The following is a 21,961-nucleotide window of genomic DNA, read 5'->3' as shown; positions in this document are numbered from 1 at the left end:
TCACAGCCCCTGAACGAATTTTGTAAGAATTTCTCTCTCTTTCACTGTCTTTGTTTCACGGGTTTTGAAACGTAATTGATTTTTATAATGGGGTTTAGCTGCTTTTCACTGCTGTGTTTATGCCGCTTTATACCCACTTGACTCACTTACAGAGAGATATCAATACATAGGTTTTAAGATTCTTACTAGTCAGATATATTCTTGGGCGGTGAATAGGGGGCGTTGAATCCAGTTCACTGAGCAAGGAGTAGGTCTTGTCTATTACATATTGGGTTTCTGGAACGGTATCTGAGCTAATTTGAAACCCTTGTTTTATGCATCACCCCACCTCACCTTTCCCGTTAAGCAGCCATAGTGTGTTTTCTAAACGTGTGACTCTGTTCTGTTTTGTAATTCAGTTCAAGGGTAGCGGTTTTTACATTCCCTCTATAAGTGATATCTTATGATAAGTGTCTTTTTCTGTGTGACTTATTTCACTTAGAATCGTCATACCTAAATCCACTCATCATGCTGCTACTAGCCTTATGACATTGATTTCATGGCTGAGTGATATTCCATTGTACATAAGGACCGCAACTTCTTTATCCATTCTTCTCTTTCCTGGGATATTTAAGGTGTAACGAAGTGGAGGTTCTTGTCAACAGAGTAGCCCAAAACTTTGGGGTGCCTGTGTCTTGCTGAGTTTTAGTTTTCCGAATTTATACGCCCATGAGTGGAAGTGCCCTATGCTCTCTAAGCTGAGTTTTTTAGATGTCTCAGGACACACCGTACACTTCTCCAGAGTGGCTGTTGGCAATTTACATCCCGCCCATCAGCGTAGCAAGGCTCCCATTTCTCCATGGCCTGTCCTGCATTTCTGGTTTTGACACTTTATTCAGCATGGCCCTTTTGACCGATGGGAAGCGAGACTTCTTTGGAGCGCTGATTTGCCTTTCCAGGTTGCTTGGTTGGCCAAAAAGGGCGTATGCGTTTTTTCCTGAATATATTCAGGAAAAAACGCATACGCCCTTTTTGGCCAAGGGCATCATTGTCGAGGTTTTGCCGCTTTTCCTGTGCTTTAAAGGCGATTCGAATCTACCTCCTGAAATCTGTTTCCTGCAATTCTGCCTTGCTTTCAAATCCTCTTCGTTGCCTTCCCTCAATATATTTGTGGACGAGAGTTATCATGTCTAAGTCTGCAGGTTTGGGAATTGCAGTGCCCCTGAGCTCCATTCTTCAACTCGCTTTCTTGGGAGCTGGCCGCAAAAGCGCAGGATTGCTTCAGGCCGTATTCTGGTTCCTGGAGGCAGGCTGAGCCTGTGGTTAATTCTTCTCCCTGATAGGAAAAATAGAGTGACCTGTGCCTGTCCCAACACCTAGAGCTAGTCTCTCATTGGTTCCCCCTCTTCCCGTTCATCCTCAGGACAAATTGCAACCTGTACGGAACAGGAGGATAAAGGTGCTGATTCTCCAAGGAGGGAGATTTCTAGTAAAGCGGCTGGAATGGCGAACCGGAGCACAAGGAGATGAGAAATGAAGTTTGTTTTAGAAACCTTTCCCGATCACACGGTGTACCATCTTCGGGGTTTCTCATGCATGTTTTCAAAATAGGACGATGCCCCTGAACCTGGAGATTTGGGAACCATGGGATGGGTACCACGCCGTATTACTTTAAAGGGTCTGCGTTTGCTCACCCAACCTCACCAAACCTCTCAGCCCCAAGAGTGTCCACCCTTATGTCTCAATCAGCTGTGGGTCTAGATATGGTCAATCCAGGTGGCATCACAGCCCCTGAACGAATTTTGTAAGAATTTCTCTCTCTTTCACTGTCTTTGTTTCACGGGTTTTGAAAAGTAATTGATTTTTATAATGGGGTTTAGCTGCTTTTCACTGCTGTGTTTATGCCGCTTTATACCCACTTGACTCACTTACAGAGAGATATCAATACATAGGTTTTAAGATTCTTACTAGTCAGATATATTCTTGGGCGGTGAATAGGGGGTGTTGAGTCCAGTTCACTGAGCAAGGAGTAGGTCTTGTGTATTACATATTGGGTTTCTGGAACGGTATCTGAGCTAATTTGAAACCCTTGTTTTATGCATCACCCCACCTCACCTTTCCCGTTAAGCAGCCAGAGTGTGTTTTCTAAACGTGTGACTCTGTTCTGTTTTGTAATTCAGTTCAAGGGTAGCGGTTTTTACATTCCCTGTATAAGTGATATCTTATGATAAGTGTCTTTTTCTGTGTGACTTATTTCACTTAGAATCGTCATACCTAAATCCACTCATCATGCTGCTACTAGCCTTATGACATTGATTTCATGGCTGAGTGATATTCCATTGTACATAAGGACCGCAACTTCTTTATCCATTCTTCTCTTTCCTGGGATATTTAAGGTGTAACGAAGTGGAGGTTCTTGTCAACAGAGTAGCCCAGAACTTTGGGGTGCCTGTGTCTTGCTGAGTTTTAGTTTTCCGAATTTATACGCCCATGAGTGGAAGTGCCCTATGCTCTCTAAGCTGAGTTTTTTAGATGTCTCAGGACACACCGTACACTTCTCCAGAGTGGCTGTTGGCAATTTACATCCCGCCCATCAGCGTAGCAAGGCTCCCATTTCTCCATGGCCTGTCCTGCATTTCTGGTTTTGACACTTTATTCAGCATGGCCCTTTTGACCGATGGGAAGCGAGACTTCTTTGGAGCGCTGATTTGCCTTTCCAGGTTGCTTGGTTGGCCAAAAAGGGCGTATGCGTTTTTTCCTGAATATATTCAGGAAAAAACGCATACGCCCTTTTTGGCCAAGGGCATCATTGTCGAGGTTTTGCCGCTTTTCCTGTGCTTTAAAGGCGATTCGAATCTACCTCCTGAAATCTGTTTCCTGCAATTCTGCCTTGCTTTCAAATCCTCTTCGTTGCCTTCCCTCAATATATTTGTGGACGAGAGTTATCATGTCTAAGTCTGCAGGTTTGGGAATTGCAGTGCCCCTGAGCTCCATTCTTCAACTCGCTTTCTTGGGAGCTGGCCGCAAAAGCGCAGGATTGCTTCAGGCCGTATTCTGGTTCCTGGAGGCAGGCTGAGCCTGTGGTTAATTCTTCTCCCTGATGGGAAAAATAGAGTGACCTGTGCCTGTCCCAATACCTAGAGCTAGTCTCTCATTGGTTCCCCCTCTTCCCGTTCATCCTCAGGACAAATTGCAACCTGTACGGAACAGGAGGATAAAGGTGCTGATTCTCCAAGGAGGGAGATTGCTAGGAAAGCGGCTGGAATGGCGAACCGGAGCACAAGGAGATGAGAAATGAGGTGCGTTTTAGAAACCTTTCCCGATCACACGGTGTACCATCTTCGGGGTTTCTCATGCATGTTTTCAAAGTAGGACGATGCCCCTGAACCTGGAGATTTGGGAACCATGGGATGGGTACCACGCCGTATTACTTTAAAGGGTCTGCGTTTGCTCACCCAACCTCACCAAACCTCTCAGCCCCAAGAGTGTCCACCCTTATGTCTCAATCACCTGTGGGTCTAGATATGGTCAATCCAGGTGGCATCACAGCCACTGAACGAATTTTGTAAGAATTTCTCTCTCTTTCACTGTCTTTGTTTCACGGGTTTTGAAACGTAATTGATTTTTATAATGGGGTTTAGCTGCTTTTCACTGCTGTGTTTATGCCGCTTTATACCCACTTGACTCACTTACAGAGAGATATCAATACATAGGTTTTAAGATTCTTACTAGTCAGATATATTCTTGGGCGGTGAATAGGGGGTGTTGAGTCCAGTTCACTGAGCAAGGAGTAGGTCTTGTGTATTACATATTGGGTTTCTGGAACGGTATCTGAGCTAATTTGAAACCCTTGTTTTATGCATCACCCCACCTCACCTTTCCCGTTAAGCAGCCATAGTGTGTTTTCTAAACGTGTGACTCTGTTCTGTTTTGTAATTCAGTTCAAGGGTAGCGGTTTTTACATTCCCTCTATAAGTGATATCTTATGATAAGTGTCTTTTTCTGTGTGACTTATTTCACTTAGAATCGTCATACCTAAATCCACTCATCATGCTGCTACTAGCCTTATGACATTGATTTCATGGCTGAGTGATATTCCATTGTACATAAGGACCGCAACTTCTTTATCCATTCTTCTCTTTCCTGGGATATTTAAGGTGTAACGAAGTGGAGGTTCTTGTCAACAGAGTAGCCCAAAACTTTGGGGTGCCTGTGTCTTGCTGAGTTTTAGTTTTCCGAATTTATACGCCCATGAGTGGAAGTGCCCTATGCTCTCTAAGCTGAGTTTTTTAGATGTCTCAGGACACACCGTACACTTCTCCAGAGTGGCTGTTGGCAATTTACATCCCGCCCATCAGCGTAGCAAGGCTCCCATTTCTCCATGGCCTGTCCTGCATTTCTGGTTTTGACACTTTATTCAGCATGGCCCTTTTGACCGATGGGAAGCGAGACTTCTTTGGAGCGCTGATTTGCCTTTCCAGGTTGCTTGGTTGGCCAGAAAGGGCGTATGCGTTTTTTCCTGAATATATTCAGGAAAAAACGCATACGCCCTTTTTGGCCAAGGGCATCATTGTCGAGGTTTTGCCGCTTTTCCTGTGCTTTAAAGGCGATTCGAATCTACCTCCTGAAATCTGTTTCCTGCAATTCTGCCTTGCTTTCAAATCCTCTTCGTTGCCTTCCCTCAATATATTTCTGGGCGAGAGTTATCATTTCTAAGTCTGCAGGTTTGTGAATTGCAGTGCCCCTGAGCTCCATGATTCAACTCGCTTTCTTGGGAGCTGGCCGCAAAAGCGCAGGATTGCTTCAGGCCGTATTCTGGTTCCTGGCGGCAGGCTGAGCCTGTGGTTAATTCTTCTTCCTGATGGGAAAATAGAGTGACCTGTGCCTGTCCCAACACCTAGAGCTAGTCTCTCATTGGTTCCCCCTCTTCCCGTGCATCCTCAGGACAAATTGCAACATGTACAGAACAGGAGGATAAAGGTGCTGATTCTCCAAGGAGGGAGATTGCTAGTAAAGCGGCTGGAATGGCGAACCGGAGCACAAGGAGATGAGAAATGAGGTGCGTTTTAGCAACCTTTCCCGATCACACGGTGTACCATCTTCGGGGTTTCTCATGCATGTTTTCAATGTAGGACGATGCCCTTGAACCTGGAGATTTGGGACCCATGGGATGTGTACCACACCGTATTTCTTTAAAGGGTCTGCGTTTGCTCACCCAACCTCACCAAACCTCTCAGCCCCAAGAGTGTCCACCCTTATGTCTCAATCAGCTGTGGGTCTAGATATGGTCAATCCAGGTGGCATCACAGCCCCTGAACGAATTTTGTAAGAATTTCTCTCTCTTTCACTGTCTTTGTTTCACGGGTTTTGAAACGTAATTGATTTTTATAATGGGGTTTAGCTGCTTTTCACTGCTGTGTTTATGCCGCTTTATACCCACTTGACTCACTTACAGAGAGATATCAATACATAGGTTTTAAGATTCTTACTAGTCAGATATATTCTTGGGCGGTGAATAGGGGGCGTTGAATCCAGTTCACTGAGCAAGGAGTAGGTCTTGTCTATTACATATTGGGTTTCTGGAACGGTATCTGAGCTAATTTGAAACCCTTGTTTTATGCATCACCCCACCTCACCTTTCCCGTTAAGCAGCCATAGTGTGTTTTCTAAACGTGTGACTCTGTTCTGTTTTGTAATTCAGTTCAAGGGTAGCGGTTTTTACATTCCCTCTATAAGTGATATCTTATGATAAGTGTCTTTTTCTGTGTGACTTATTTCACTTAGAATCGTCATACCTAAATCCACTCATCATGCTGCTACTAGCCTTATGACATTGATTTCATGGCTGAGTGATATTCCATTGTACATAAGGACCGCAACTTCTTTATCCATTCTTCTCTTTCCTGGGATATTTAAGGTGTAACGAAGTGGAGGTTCTTGTCAACAGAGTAGCCCAAAACTTTGGGGTGCCTGTGTCTTGCTGAGTTTTAGTTTTCCGAATTTATACGCCCATGAGTGGAAGTGCCCTATGCTCTCTAAGCTGAGTTTTTTAGATGTCTCAGGACACACCGTACACTTCTCCAGAGTGGCTGTTGGCAATTTACATCCCGCCCATCAGCGTAGCAAGGCTCCCATTTCTCCATGGCCTGTCCTGCATTTCTGGTTTTGACACTTTATTCAGCATGGCCCTTTTGACCGATGGGAAGCGAGACTTCTTTGGAGCGCTGATTTGCCTTTCCAGGTTGCTTGGTTGGCCAAAAAGGGCGTATGCGTTTTTTCCTGAATATATTCAGGAAAAAACGCATACGCCCTTTTTGGCCAAGGGCATCATTGTCGAGGTTTTGCCGCTTTTCCTGTGCTTTAAAGGCGATTCGAATCTACCTCCTGAAATCTGTTTCCTGCAATTCTGCCTTGCTTTCAAATCCTCTTCGTTGCCTTCCCTCAATATATTTGTGGACGAGAGTTATCATGTCTAAGTCTGCAGGTTTGGGAATTGCAGTGCCCCTGAGCTCCATTCTTCAACTCGCTTTCTTGGGAGCTGGCCGCAAAAGCGCAGGATTGCTTCAGGCCGTATTCTGGTTCCTGGAGGCAGGCTGAGCCTGTGGTTAATTCTTCTCCCTGATAGGAAAAATAGAGTGACCTGTGCCTGTCCCAACACCTAGAGCTAGTCTCTCATTGGTTCCCCCTCTTCCCGTTCATCCTCAGGACAAATTGCAACCTGTACGGAACAGGAGGATAAAGGTGCTGATTCTCCAAGGAGGGAGATTTCTAGTAAAGCGGCTGGAATGGCGAACCGGAGCACAAGGAGATGAGAAATGAAGTTTGTTTTAGAAACCTTTCCCGATCACACGGTGTACCATCTTCGGGGTTTCTCATGCATGTTTTCAAAATAGGACGATGCCCCTGAACCTGGAGATTTGGGAACCATGGGATGGGTACCACGCCGTATTACTTTAAAGGGTCTGCGTTTGCTCACCCAACCTCACCAAACCTCTCAGCCCCAAGAGTGTCCACCCTTATGTCTCAATCAGCTGTGGGTCTAGATATGGTCAATCCAGGTGGCATCACAGCCCCTGAACGAATTTTGTAAGAATTTCTCTCTCTTTCACTGTCTTTGTTTCACGGGTTTTGAAAAGTAATTGATTTTTATAATGGGGTTTAGCTGCTTTTCACTGCTGTGTTTATGCCGCTTTATACCCACTTGACTCACTTACAGAGAGATATCAATACATAGGTTTTAAGATTCTTACTAGTCAGATATATTCTTGGGCGGTGAATAGGGGGTGTTGAGTCCAGTTCACTGAGCAAGGAGTAGGTCTTGTGTATTACATATTGGGTTTCTGGAACGGTATCTGAGCTAATTTGAAACCCTTGTTTTATGCATCACCCCACCTCACCTTTCCCGTTAAGCAGCCATAGTGTGTTTTCTAAACGTGTGACTCTGTTCTGTTTTGTAATTCAGTTCAAGGGTAGCGGTTTTTACATTCCCTCTATAAGTGATATCTTATGATAAGTGTCTTTTTCTGTGTGACTTATTTCACTTAGAATCGTCATACCTAAATCCACTCATCATGCTGCTACTAGCCTTATGACATTGATTTCATGGCTGAGTGATATTCCATTGTACATAAGGACCGCAACTTCTTTATCCATTCTTCTCTTTCCTGGGATATTTAAGGTGTAACGAAGTGGAGGTTCTTGTCAACAGAGTAGCCCAAAACTTTGGGGTGCCTGTGTCTTGCTGAGTTTTAGTTTTCCGAATTTATACGCCCATGAGTGGAAGTGCCCTATGCTCTCTAAGCTGAGTTTTTTAGATGTCTCAGGACACACCGTACACTTCTCCAGAGTGGCTGTTGGCAATTTACATCCCGCCCATCAGCGTAGCAAGGCTCCCATTTCTCCATGGCCTGTCCTGCATTTCTGGTTTTGACACTTTATTCAGCATGGCCCTTTTGACCGATGGGAAGCGAGACTTCTTTGTAGCGCTGATTTGCCTTTCCAGGTTGCTTGGTTGGCCAGAAAGGGCGTATGCGTTTTTTCCTGAATATATTCAGGAAAAAACGCATACGCCCTTTTTGGCCAAGGGCATCATTGTCGAGGTTTTGCCGCTTTTCCTGTGCTTTAAAGGCGATTCGAATCTACCTCCTGAAATCTGTTTCCTGCAATTCTGCCTTGCTTTCAAATCCTCTTCGTTGCCTTCCCTCAATATATTTGTGGGCGAGAGTTATCATTTCTAAGTCTGCAGGTTTGTGAATTGCAGTGCCCCTGAGCTCCATGATTCAACTCGCTTTCTTGGGAGCTGGCCGCAAAAGCGCAGGATTGCTTCAGGCCGTATTCTGGTTCCTGGCGGCAGGCTGAGCCTGTGGTTAATTCTTCTTCCTGATGGGAAAATAGAGTGACCTGTGCCTGTCCCAACACCTAGAGCTAGTCTCTCATTGGTTCCCCCTCTTCCCGTGCATCCTCAGGACAAATTGCAACATGTACAGAACAGGAGGATAAAGGTGCTGATTCTCCAAGGAGGGAGATTGCTAGTAAAGCGGCTGGAATGGCGAACCGGAGCACAAGGAGATGAGAAATGAGGTGCGTTTTAGCAACCTTTCCCGATCACACGGTGTACCATCTTCGGGGTTTCTCATGCATGTTTTCAATGTAGGACGATGCCCTTGAACCTGGAGATTTGGGACCCATGGGATGGGTACCACACCGTATTTCTTTAAAGGGTCTGCGTTTGCTCACCCAACCTCACCAAACCTCTCAGCCCCAAGAGTGTCCACCCTTATGTCTCAATCAGCTGTGGGTCTAGATATGGTCAATCCAGGTGGCATCACAGCCCCTGAACGAATTTTGTAAGAATTTCTCTCTCTTTCACTGTCTTTTTTTCACGGGTTTTGAAAAGTAATTGATTTTTATAATGGGGTTTAGCTGCTTTTCACTGCTGTGTTTATGCCGCTTTACACCCACTTGACTCACTTACAGAGAGATATCAATACATAGGTTTGAAGAGTCTTACTAGTCAGATATATTCTTGGGTGGTGAATAGGGGGTGTTGAGTCCAGTTCACTGAGCAAGGAGTAGGTCTTGTCTATTACATATTGGCTTCATGGAACGGTATCTGAGCTAATTTGAAACCCTTGTTTTATGCATCACCCCACCTCACCTTTCCCGTTAAGCAGCCATAGTGTGTTTTCTAAACGTGTGACTCTGTTCTGTTTTGTAATTCAGTTCAAGGGTAGCGGTTTTTACATTCCCTCTATAAGTGATATCTCATGATAAGTGTCTTTTTCTGTGTGACTTATTTCACTTAGAATCGTCATACCTAAATCCACTCATCATGCTGCTACTAGCCTTATGACATTGATTTCATGGCTGAGTGATATTCCATTGTATATAAGGACCACATCTTCTTTATCCATTCTTCTCTTTCCTGGGATATTTAAGGTGTAACGAAGTGGAGGTTCTTGTCAACAGAGTAGCCCAAAACTTTGGGGTGCCTGTGTCTTGCTGATTTTTAGTTTTCCCAATTTATACGCCCATGAGTGGAAGGGCCCTATGGTCTCTAAGCTGAGTTTTTTAGATGTTTCAGGACACACCGTACACTTCTCCAGAGTGGCTGTTGGCAATGTACATCCCGCCCATCAGCGTAGCAAGGCTCCCATTTCTCCATGGCCTGTCCTGCATTTCTAGTTTTGACACTTTATTCAGCATGGCCCTTTTGACTGATGGGAAGCGAGACTTCTTTGTAGCGCTGATTTGCCTTTCCAGGTTGCTTGGTTGGCCAAAAAGGGCGTATGCGTTTTTTCCTGAATATATTCAGGAAAAAACGCATACGCCCTTTTTGGCCAAGGGCATCATTGTCGAGGTTTTGCCGCTTTTCCTCTGCTTTAAAGGCGATTCGAATCTACCTCCTGAAATCTGTTTCCTGCAATTCTGCCTTGCTTTCAAATCCTCTTCGTTGCCTTCCCTCAATATATTTGTGGACGAGAGTTATCATTTCTAAGTCTGCAGGTTTGTGAATTGCAGTGCCCATGAGCTCCATTCTTCAACTCGCTTTCTTAGGAGTTGGCCGCAAAAGCGCAGGATTGCTTCAGGCCGTATTCTGGTTCCTGGCGGCAGGCTGAGCCTGTGGTTAATTCTTCTTCCTGATGGGAAAATAGAGTGACCTGTGCCTGTCCCAACACCTAGAGCTAGTCTCTCATTGGTTCCCCCTCTTCCCGTTCATCCTCAGGACCAATTGCAACCTGTACGGAACAGGAGGTTAAAGGTGCTGATTCTCCAAGGAGGGAGATTGCTAGTAAAGCGGCTGGAATGGCGAACCGGAGCACAAGGAGATGAGAAATGAGGTGCGTTTTAGAAACCTTTCCCGATCACACGGTGTACCATCTTCGGGGTTTCTCATGCATGTTTTCAAGGTAGGATGATGCCCTTGAACCTGGAGATTTGGGACCCATGGGATGGGTACCACGCCGTATTACTTTAAAGGGTCTGCGTTTGCTCACCCAACCTCACCAAACCTCTCAGCCCCAAGAGTGTCCACCCTTATGTCTCAATCACCTGTGGGTCTAGATATGGTCAATCCAGGTGGCATCACAGCCCCTGAACGAATTTTGTAAGAATTTCTCTCTCTTTCACTGTCTTTGTTTCACGGGTTTTGAAAAGTAATTGATTTTTATAATGGGGTTTAGCTGCTTTTCACTGCTGTGTTTATGCCGCTTTATACCCACTTGACTCACTTACAGAGAGATATCAATACATAGGTTTTAAGATTCTTACTAGTCAGATATATTCTTGGGCGGTGAATAGGGGGTGTTGAGTCCAGTTCACTGAGCAAGGAGTAGGTCTTGTCTATTACATATTGGATTTCTGGAACGGTATCTGAGCTAATTTGAAACCCTTGTTTTATGCATCACCCCACCTCACCTTTCCCGTTAAGCAGCCAGAGTGTGTTTTCTAAACGTGTGACTCTGTTCTGTTTTGTAATTCAGTTCAAGGGTAGCGGTTTTTACATTCCCTGTATAAGTGATATCTTATGATAAGTGTCTTTTTCTGTGTGACTTATTTCACTTAGAATCGTCATACCTAAATCCACTCATCATGCTGCTACTAGCCTTATGACATTGATTTCATGGCTGAGTGATATTCCATTGTACATAAGGACCGCAACTTCTTTATCCATTCTTCTCTTTCCTGGGATATTTAAGGTGTAACGAAGTGGAGGTTCTTGTCAACAGAGTAGCCCAGAACTTTGGGGTGCCTGTGTCTTGCTGAGTTTTAGTTTTCCGAATTTATACGCCCATGAGTGGAAGTGCCCTATGCTCTCTAAGCTGAGTTTTTTAGATGTCTCAGGACACACCGTACACTTCTCCAGAGTGGCTGTTGGCAATTTACATCCCGCCCATCAGCGTAGCAAGGCTCCCATTTCTCCATGGCCTGTCCTGCATTTCTGGTTTTGACACTTTATTCAGCATGGCCCTTTTGACCGATGGGAAGCGAGACTTCTTTGGAGCGCTGATTTGCCTTTCCAGGTTGCTTGGTTGGCCAAAAAGGGCGTATGCGTTTTTTCCTGAATATATTCAGGAAAAAACGCATACGCCCTTTTTGGCCAAGGGCATCATTGTCGAGGTTTTGCCGCTTTTCCTGTGCTTTAAAGGCGATTCGAATCTACCTCCTGAAATCTGTTTCCTGCAATTCTGCCTTGCTTTCAAATCCTCTTCGTTGCCTTCCCTCAATATATTTGTGGACGAGAGTTATCATGTCTAAGTCTGCAGGTTTGGGAATTGCAGTGCCCCTGAGCTCCATTCTTCAACTCGCTTTCTTGGGAGCTGGCCGCAAAAGCGCAGGATTGCTTCAGGCCGTATTCTGGTTCCTGGAGGCAGGCTGAGCCTGTGGTTAATTCTTCTCCCTGATGGGAAAAATAGAGTGACCTGTGCCTGTCCCAATACCTAGAGCTAGTCTCTCATTGGTTCCCCCTCTTCCCGTTCATCCTCAGGACAAATTGCAACCTGTACGGAACAGGAGGATAAAGGTGCTGATTCTCCAAGGAGGGAGATTTCTAGTAAAGCGGCTGGAATGGCGAACCGGAGCACAAGGAGATGAGAAATGAGGTGCGTTTTAGAAACCTTTCCCGATCACACGGTGTACCATCTTCGGGGTTTCTCATGCATGTTTTCAAAGTAGGACGATGCCCCTGAACCTGGAGATTTGGGAACCATGGGATGGGTACCACGCCGTATTACTTTAAAGGGTCTGCGTTTGCTCACCCAACCTCACCAAACCTCTCAGCCCCAAGAGTGTCCACCCTTATGTCTCAATCACCTGTGGGTCTAGATATGGTCAATCCAGGTGGCATCACAGCCACTGAACGAATTTTGTAAGAATTTCTCTCTCTTTCACTGTCTTTGTTTCACGGGTTTTGAAACGTAATTGATTTTTATAATGGGGTTTAGCTGCTTTTCACTGCTGTGTTTATGCCGCTTTATACCCACTTGACTCACTTACAGAGAGATATCAATACATAGGTTTTAAGATTCTTACTAGTCAGATATATTCTTGGGCGGTGAATAGGGGGTGTTGAGTCCAGTTCACTGAGCAAGGAGTAGGTCTTGTGTATTACATATTGGGTTTCTGGAACGGTATCTGAGCTAATTTGAAACCCTTGTTTTATGCATCACCCCACCTCACCTTTCCCGTTAAGCAGCCATAGTGTGTTTTCTAAACGTGTGACTCTGTTCTGTTTTGTAATTCAGTTCAAGGGTAGCGGTTTTTACATTCCCTCTATAAGTGATATCTTATGATAAGTGTCTTTTTCTGTGTGACTTATTTCACTTAGAATCGTCATACCTAAATCCACTCATCATGCTGCTACTAGCCTTATGACATTGATTTCATGGCTGAGTGATATTCCATTGTACATAAGGACCGCAACTTCTTTATCCATTCTTCTCTTTCCTGGGATATTTAAGGTGTAACGAAGTGGAGGTTCTTGTCAACAGAGTAGCCCAAAACTTTGGGGTGCCTGTGTCTTGCTGAGTTTTAGTTTTCCCAATTTATACGCCCATGAGTGGAAGTGCCCTATGCTCTCTAAGCTGAGTTTTTTAGATGTCTCAGGACACACCGTACACTTCTCCAGAGTGGCTGTTGGCAATTTACATCCCGCCCATCAGCGTAGCAAGGCTCCCATTTCTCCATGGCCTGTCCTGCATTTCTGGTTTTGACACTTTATTCAGCATGGCCCTTTTGACCGATGGGAAGCGAGACTTCTTTGTAGCGCTGATTTGCCTTTCCAGGTTGCTTGGTTGGCCAAAAAGGGCGTATGCGTTTTTTCCTGAATATATTCAGGAAAAAACGCATACGCCCTTTTTGGCCAAGGGCATCATTGTCGAGGTTTTGCCGCTTTTCCTGTGCTTTAAAGGCGATTCGAATCTACCTCCTGAAATCTGTTTCCTGCAATTCTGCCTTGCTTTCAAATCCTCTTCGTTGCCTTCCCTCAATATATTTGTGGACGAGAGTTATCATGTCTAAGTCTGCAGGTTTGGGAATTGCAGTGCCCCTGAGCTCCATTCTTCAACTCGCTTTCTTGGGAGCTGGCCGCAAAAGCGCAGGATTGCTTCAGGCCGTATTCTGGTTCCTGGAGGCAGGCTGAGCCTGTGGTTAATTCTTCTCCCTGATGGGAAAAATAGAGTGACCTGTGCCTGTCCCAACACCTAGAGCTAGTCTCTCATTGGTTCCCCCTCTTCCCGTTCATCCTCAGGACAAATTGCAACCTGTACGGAACAGGAGGATAAAGGTGCTGATTCTCCAAGGAGGGAGATTTCTAGTAAAGCGGCTGGAATGGCGAACCGGAGCACAAGGAGATGAGAAATGAAGTTTGTTTTAGAAACCTTTCCCGATCACACGGTGTACCATCTTCGGGGTTTCTCATGCATGTTTTCAAAATAGGACGATGCCCCTGAACCTGGAGATTTGGGAACCATGGGATGGGTACCACGCCGTATTACTTTAAAGGGTCTGCGTTTGCTCACCCAACCTCACCAAACCTCTCAGCCCCAAGAGTGTCCACCCTTATGTCTCAATCAGCTGTGGGTCTAGATATGGTCAATCCAGGTGGCATCACAGCCCCTGAACGAATTTTGTAAGAATTTCTCTCTCTTTCACTGTCTTTGTTTCACGGGTTTTGAAACGTAATTGATTTTTATAATGGGGTTTAGCTGCTTTTCACTGCTGTGTTTATGCCGCTTTATACCCACTTGACTCACTTACAGAGAGATATCAATACATAGGTTTTAAGATTCTTACTAGTCAGATATATTCTTGGGCGGTGAATAGGGGGTGTTGAGTCCAGTTCACTGAGCAAGGAGTAGGTCTTGTGTATTACATATTGGGTTTCTGGAACGGTATCTGAGCTAATTTGAAACCCTTGTTTTATGCATCACCCCACCTCACCTTTCCCGTTAAGCAGCCATAGTGTGTTTTCTAAACGTGTGACTCTGTTCTGTTTTGTAATTCAGTTCAAGGGTAGCGGTTTTTACATTCCCTCTATAAGTGATATCTTATGATAAGTGTCTTTTTCTGTGTGACTTATTTCACTTAGAATCGTCATACCTAAATCCACTCATCATGCTGCTACTAGCCTTATGACATTGATTTCATGGCTGAGTGATATTCCATTGTACATAAGGACCGCAACTTCTTTATCCATTCTTCTCTTTCCTGGGATATTTAAGGTGTAACGAAGTGGAGGTTCTTGTCAACAGAGTAGCCCAAAACTTTGGGGTGCCTGTGTCTTGCTGAGTTTTAGTTTTCCCAATTTATACGCCCATGAGTGGAAGTGCCCTATGCTCTCTAAGCTGAGTTTTTTAGATGTCTCAGGACACACCGTACACTTCTCCAGAGTGGCTGTTGGCAATTTACATCCCGCCCATCAGCGTAGCAAGGCTCCCATTTCTCCATGGCCTGTCCTGCATTTCTGGTTTTGACACTTTATTCAGCATGGCCCTTTTGACCGATGGGAAGCGAGACTTCTTTGGAGCGCTGATTTGCCTTTCCAGGTTGCTTGGTTGGCCAAAAAGGGCGTATGCGTTTTTTCCTGAATATATTCAGGAAAAAACGCATACGCCCTTTTTGGCCAAGGGCATCATTGTCGAGGTTTTGCCGCTTTTCCTGTGCTTTAAAGGCGATTCGAATCTACCTCCTGAAATCTGTTTCCTGCAATTCTGCCTTGCTTTCAAATCCTCTTCGTTGCCTTCCCTCAATATATTTCTGGGCGAGAGTTATCATTTCTAAGTCTGCAGGTTTGTGAATTGCAGTGCCCCTGAGCTCCATTCTTCAACTCGCTTTCTTGGGAGCTGGCCACAAAAGCGCAGGATTGCTTCAGGCCGTATTCTCGTTCCTGGAGGCAGGCTGAGCCTGTGGTTAATTCTTCTTCCTGATGGGAAAAATAGAGTGACCTGTGCCTGTCCCAACACCTAGAGCTAGTCTCTCATTGGTTCCCCCTCTTCCCGTTCATCCTCAGGACAAATTGCAACCTGTACGGAACAGGAGGATAAAGGTGCTGATTCTCCAAGGAGGGAGATTGCTAGTAAAGCGGCTGGAATGGCGAACCGGAGCACAAGGAGATGAGAAATGAGGTGCGTTTTAGAAACCTTTCCCGATCACACGGTGTACCATCTTCGGGGTTTCTCATGCATGTTTTCAAAGTAGGACGATGCCCCTGAACCTGGAGATTTGGGACCCATGGGATGGGTACCACGCCGTATTACTTTAAAGGGTCTGCGTTTGCTCACCCAACCTCACCAAACCTCTCAGCCCCAAGAGTGTCCACCCTTATGTCTCAATCACCTGTGGGTCTAGATATGGTCAATCCAGGTGGCATCACAGCCCCTGAACGAATTTTGTAAGAATTTCTCTCTCTTTCACTGTCTTTGTTTCACGGGTTTTGAAAAGTAATTGATTTTTATAATGGGGTTTAGCTGCTTTTCACTGCTGTGTTTATGCCGCTTTACACCCACTTGACTCACTTACAGAGAGATATCAATACATAGGTTTTAAGATTCTTACTAGTCAGATATATTCTTGGGCGGTGAATAGGGGGTGTTGACTCCAGTTCACTGAGCAAGGAATAGGTCTTGTCTCTTACATATTGGGTTTTTGGAACGGTATCTGAGCTAATTTGAAACCCTTGTTTTATGCATCACCCCACCTCACCTTTCCCGTTAAGCAGCCATAGTGTGTTTTCTAAACGTGTGACTCTGTTCTGTTTTGTAATTCAGTTCAAGGGTAGCGGTTTTTACATTCCCTCTATAAGTGATATCTTATGATAAGTGTCTTTTTCTGTGTGACTTATTTCACTTAGAATCGTCATACCTAAATCCACTCATCATGCTGCTACTAGCCTTATGACATTGATTTCATGGCTGAGTGATATTCCATTGTACATAAGGACCACAACTTCTTTATCCATTCTTCTCTTTCCGGGGATATTTAAGGTGTAACGAAGTGGAGGTTCTTGTCAACAGAGTAGCCCAAAACTTTGGGGTGCCTGTGTCTTGCTGAGTTTTAGTTTTCCCAATTTATACGCCCATGAGTGGAAGTGCCCTATGCTCTCTAAGCTGAGTTTTTTAGATGTCTCAGGACACACCGTACACTACTCCAGAGTGGCTGTTGGCAATTTACATCCCGCCCATCAGCGTAGCAAGGCTCCCATTTCTCCATGGCCTGTCCTGCATTTCTGGTTTTGACACTTTATTCAGCATGGCCCTTTTGACCGATGGGAAGCGAGACTTCTTTGGAGCGCTGATTTGCCTTTCCAGGTTGCTTGGTTGGCCAAAAAGGGCGTATGCGTTTTTTCCTGAATATATTCAGGAAAAAACGCATACGCCCTTTTTGGCCAAGGGCATCATTGTCGAGGTTTTGCCGCTTTTCCTGTGCTTTAAAGGCGATTCGAATCTACCTCCTGAAATCTGTTTCCTGCAATTCTGCCTTGCTTTCAAATCCTCTTCGTTGCCTTCCCTCAATATATTTGTGGACGAGAGTTATCATGTCTAAGTCTGCAGGTTTGTGAATTGCAGTGCCCCTGAGCTCCATTCTTCAACTCGCTTTCTTGGGAGCTGGCCGCAAAAGCGCAGGATTGCTTCAGGCCGTATTCTGGTTCCTGGCGGCAGGCTGAGCCTGTGGTTAATTCTTCTTCCTGATGGGAAAAATAGAGTGACCTGTGCCTGTCCCAACACCTAGAGCTAGTCTCTCATTGGTTCCCCCTCTTCCCGTTCATCCTCAGGACAAATTGCAACCTGTACGGAACAGGAAGATAAAGGTGCTGATTCTCCAAGGAGGGAGATTTCTAGTAAAGCGGCTCGAATGGCGAACCGGAGCACAAGGAGATGAGAAATGAGGTTTGTTTTAGAAACCTTTCCCGATCACACGGTGTACCATCTTCGGGGTTTCTCATGCATGTTTTCAATGTAGGACGATGCCCTTGAACCTGGAGATTTGGGACCCATGGGATGGGTACCACGCCGTATTACTTTAAAGGCTCTGCGTTTGCTCACCCAACCTCACCAAACCTCTCAGCCCCAAGAGTGTCCACCCTTATGTCTCAATCAGCTGTGGGTCTAGATATGGTCAATCCAGGTGGCATCACAGCCCCTGAACGAATTTTGTAAGAATTTCTCTCTCTTTCACTGTCTTTGTTTCACGGGTTTTGAAAAGTAATTGATTTTTATAATGGGGATTAGCTGCTTTTCACTGCTGTGTTTATGCCGCTTTACACCCACTTGACTCACTTACAGAGAGATATCAATACATAGGTTTTAAGATTCTTACTAGTCAGATATATTCTTGGGCGGTGAATAGGGGGTGTTGACTCCAGTTCACTGAGCAACGAATAGGTCTTGTCTCTTACATATTGGGTTTTTGGAACGGTATCTGAGCTAATTTGAAACCCTTGTTTTATGCATCACCCCACCTCACCTTTCCCGTTAAGCAGCCATAGTGTGTTTTCTAAACGTGTGACTCTGTTCTGTTTTGTAATTCAGTTCAAGGGTAGCGGTTTTTACATTCCCTCTATAAGTGATATCTTATGATAAGTGTCTTTTTCTGTGTGACTTATTTCACTTAGAATCGTCATACCTAAATCCACTCATCATGCTGCTACTAGCCTTATGACATTGATTTCATGGCTGAGTGATATTCCATTGTACATAAGGACCACAACTTCTTTATCCATTCTTCTCTTTCCGGGGATATTTAAGGTGTAACGAAGTGGAGGTTCTTGTCAACAGAGTAGCCCAAAACTTTGGGGTGCCTGTGTCTTGCTGATTTTTAGTTTTCCCAATTTATACGCCCATGAGTGGAAGTGCCCTATGCTCTCTAAGCTGAGTTTTTTAGATGTCTCAGGACACACCGTACACTTCTCCAGAGTGGCTGTTGGCAATTTACATCCCGCCCATCAGCGTAGCAAGGCTCCCATTTCTCCATGGCCTGTCCTGCATTTCTGGTTTTGACACTTTATTCAGCATGGCCCTTTTGACCGATGGGAAGCGAGACTTCTTTGTAGCGCTGATTTGCCTTTCCAGGTTGCTTGGTTGGCCAAAAAGGGCGTATGCGTTTTTTCCTGAATATATTCAGGAAAAAACGCATACGCCCTTTTTGGCCAAGGGCATCATTGTCGAGGTTTTGCCGCTTTTCCTGTGCTTTAAAGGCGATTCGAATCTACCTCCTGAAATCTGTTTCCTGCAATTCTGCCTTGCTTTCAAATCCTCTTCGTTGCCTTCCCTCAATATATTTGTGGACGAGAGTTATCATGTCTAAGTCTGCAGGTTTGGGAATTGCAGTGCCCCTGAGCTCCATTCTTCAACTCGCTTTCTTGGGAGCTGGCCGCAAAAGCGCAGGATTGCTTCAGGCCGTATTCTGGTTCCCGGAGGCAGGCTGAGCCTGTGGTTAATTCTTCTTCCTGATGGGAAAAATAGAGTGACCTGTGCCTGTCCCAACACCTAGAGCTAGTCTCTCATTGGTTCCCCCTCTTCCCGTTCATCCTCAGGACAAATTGCAACCTGTACGGAACAGGAGGATAAAGGTGCTGATTCTCCAAGGAGGGAGATTTCTAGTAAAGCGGCTCAAATGGCGAACCGGAGCACAAGGAGATGAGAAATGAGGTTTGTTTTAGAAACCTTTCCCGATCACACGGTGTACCATCTTCGGGGTTTCTCATGCATGTTTTCAAAGTAGGACGATGCCCCTGAACCTGGAGATTTGGGAACCATGGGATGGGTACCACGCCGTATTACTTTAAAGGGTCTGCGTTTGCTCACCCAACCTCACCAAACCTCTCAGCCCCAAGAGTGTCCACCCTTATGTCTCAATCAGCTGTGGGTCTAGATATGGTCAATCCAGGTGGCATCACAGCCCCTGAACGAATTTTGTAAGAATTTCTCTCTCTTTCACTGTCTTTGTTTCACGGGTTTTGAAACGTAATTGATTTTTATAATGGGGTTTAGCTGCTTTTCACTGCTGTGTTTATGCCGCTTTATACCCACTTGACTCACTTACAGAGAGATATCAATACATAGGTTTTAAGATTCTTACTAGTCAGATATATTCTTGGGCGGTGAATAGGGGGTGTTGAGTCCAGTTCACTGAGCAAGGAGTAGGTCTTGTCTATTACATATTGGGTTTCTGGAACGGTATCTGAGCTAATTTGAAACCCTTGTTTTATGCATCACCCCACCTCACCTTTCCCGTTAAGCAGCCATAGTGTGTTTTCTAAACGTGTGACTCTGTTCTGTTTTGTAATTCAGTTCAAGGGTAGCGGTTTTTACATTCCCTCTATAAGTGATATCTTATGATAAGTGTCTTTTTCTGTGTGACTTATTTCACTTAGAATCGTCATACCTAAATCCACTCATCATGCTGCTACTAGCCTTATGACATTGATTTCATGGCTGAGTGATATTCCATTGTACATAAGGACCGCAACTTCTTTATCCATTCTTCTCTTTCCTGGGATATTTAAGGTGTAACGAAGTGGAGGTTCTTGTCAACAGAGTAGCCCAAAACTTTGGGGTGCCTGTGTCTTGCTGAGTTTTAGTTTTCCGAATTTATACGCCCATGAGTGGAAGTGCCCTATGCTCTCTAAGCTGAGTTTTTTAGATGTCTCAGGACACACCGTACACTTCTCCAGAGTGGCTGTTGGCAATTTACATCCCGCCCATCAGCGTAGCAAGGCTCCCATTTCTCCATGGCCTGTCCTGCATTTCTGGTTTTGACACTTTATTCAGCATGGCCCTTTTGACCGATGGGAAGCGAGACTTCTTTGGAGCGCTGATTTGCCTTTCCAGGTTGCTTGGTTGGCCAAAAAGGGCGTATGCGTTTTTTCCTGAATATATTCAGGAAAAAACGCATACGCCCTTTTTGGCCAAGGGCATCATTGTCGAGGTTTTGCCGCTTTTCCTGTGCTTTAAAGGCGATTCGAATCTACCTCCTGAAATCTGTTTCCTGCAATTCTGCCTTGCTTTCAAATCCTCTTCGTTGCCTTCCCTCAATATATTTGTGGACGAGAGTTATCATGTCTAAGTCTGCAGGTTTGGGAATTGCAGTGCCCCTGAGCTCCATTCTTCAACTCGCTTTCTTGGGAGCTGGCCGCAAAAGCGCAGGATTGCTTCAGGCCGTATTCTGGTTCCCGGAGGCAGGCTGAGCCTGTGGTTAATTCTTCTTCCTGATGGGAAAAATAGAGTGACCTGTGCCTGTCCCAACACCAAGAGCTAGTCTCTCATTGGTTCCCCCTCTTCCCGTTCATCCTCAGGACAAATTGCAACCTGTACGGAACAGGAGGATAAAGGTGCTGATTCTCCAAGGAGGGAGATTTCTAGTAAAGCGGCTCGAATGGCGAACCGGAGCACAAGGAGATGAGAAATGAGGTTTGTTTTAGAAACCTTTCCCGATCACACGGTGTACCATCTTCGGGGTTTCTCATGCATGTTTTCAAAGTAGGACGATGCCCCTGAACCTGGAGATTTGGGAACCATGGGATGGGTACCACGCCGTATTACTTTAAAGGGTCTGCGTTTGCTCACCCAACCTCACCAAACCTCTCAGCCCCAAGAGTGTCCACCCTTATGTCTCAATCAGCTGTGGGTCTAGATATGGTCAATCCAGGTGGCATCACAGCCCCTGAACGAATTTTGTAAGAATTTCTCTCTCTTTCACTGTCTTTGTTTCACGGGTTTTGAAACGTAATTGATTTTTATAATGGGGTTTAGCTGCTTTTCACTGCTGTGTTTATGCCGCTTTATACCCACTTGACTCACTTACAGAGAGATATCAATACATAGGTTTTAAGATTCTTACTAGTCAGATATATTCTTGGGCGGTGAATAGGGGGTGTTGAGTCCAGTTCACTGAGCAAGGAGTAGGTCTTGTGTATTACATATTGGGTTTCTGGAACGGTATCTGAGCTAATTTGAAACCCTTGTTTTATGCATCACCCCACCTCACCTTTCCCGTTAAGCAGCCATAGTGTGTTTTCTAAACGTGTGACTCTGTTCTGTTTTGTAATTCAGTTCAAGGGTAGCGGTTTTTACATTCCCTGTATAAGTGATATCTTATGATAAGTGTCTTTTTCTGTGTGACTTATTTCACTTAGAATCGTCATACCTAAATCCACTCATCATGCTGCTACTAGCCTTATGACATTGATTTCATGGCTGAGTGATATTCCATTGTACATAAGGACCGCAACTTCTTTATCCATTCTTCTCTTTCCTGGGATATTTAAGGTGTAACGAAGTGGAGGTTCTTGTCAACAGAGTAGCCCAAAACTTTGGGGTGCCTGTGTCTTGCTGAGTTTTAGTTTTCCCAATTTATACGCCCATGAGTGGAAGTGCCCTATGCTCTCTAAGCTGAGTTTTTTAGATGTCTCAGGACACACCGTACACTTCTCCAGAGTGGCTGTTGGCAATTTACATCCCGCCCATCAGCGTAGCAAGGCTCCCAT

The sequence above is a fragment of the Balaenoptera borealis genome (assembly GCF_965194805.1).
Source record: "Balaenoptera borealis genome assembly, chromosome: 9".
Classification (NCBI taxonomy): Eukaryota; Metazoa; Chordata; class Mammalia; order Artiodactyla; family Balaenopteridae; genus Balaenoptera; species Balaenoptera borealis.
The sequence above is the reverse complement of the archived record's forward strand: the minus strand, read 5'-3'. Positions refer to the sequence as shown.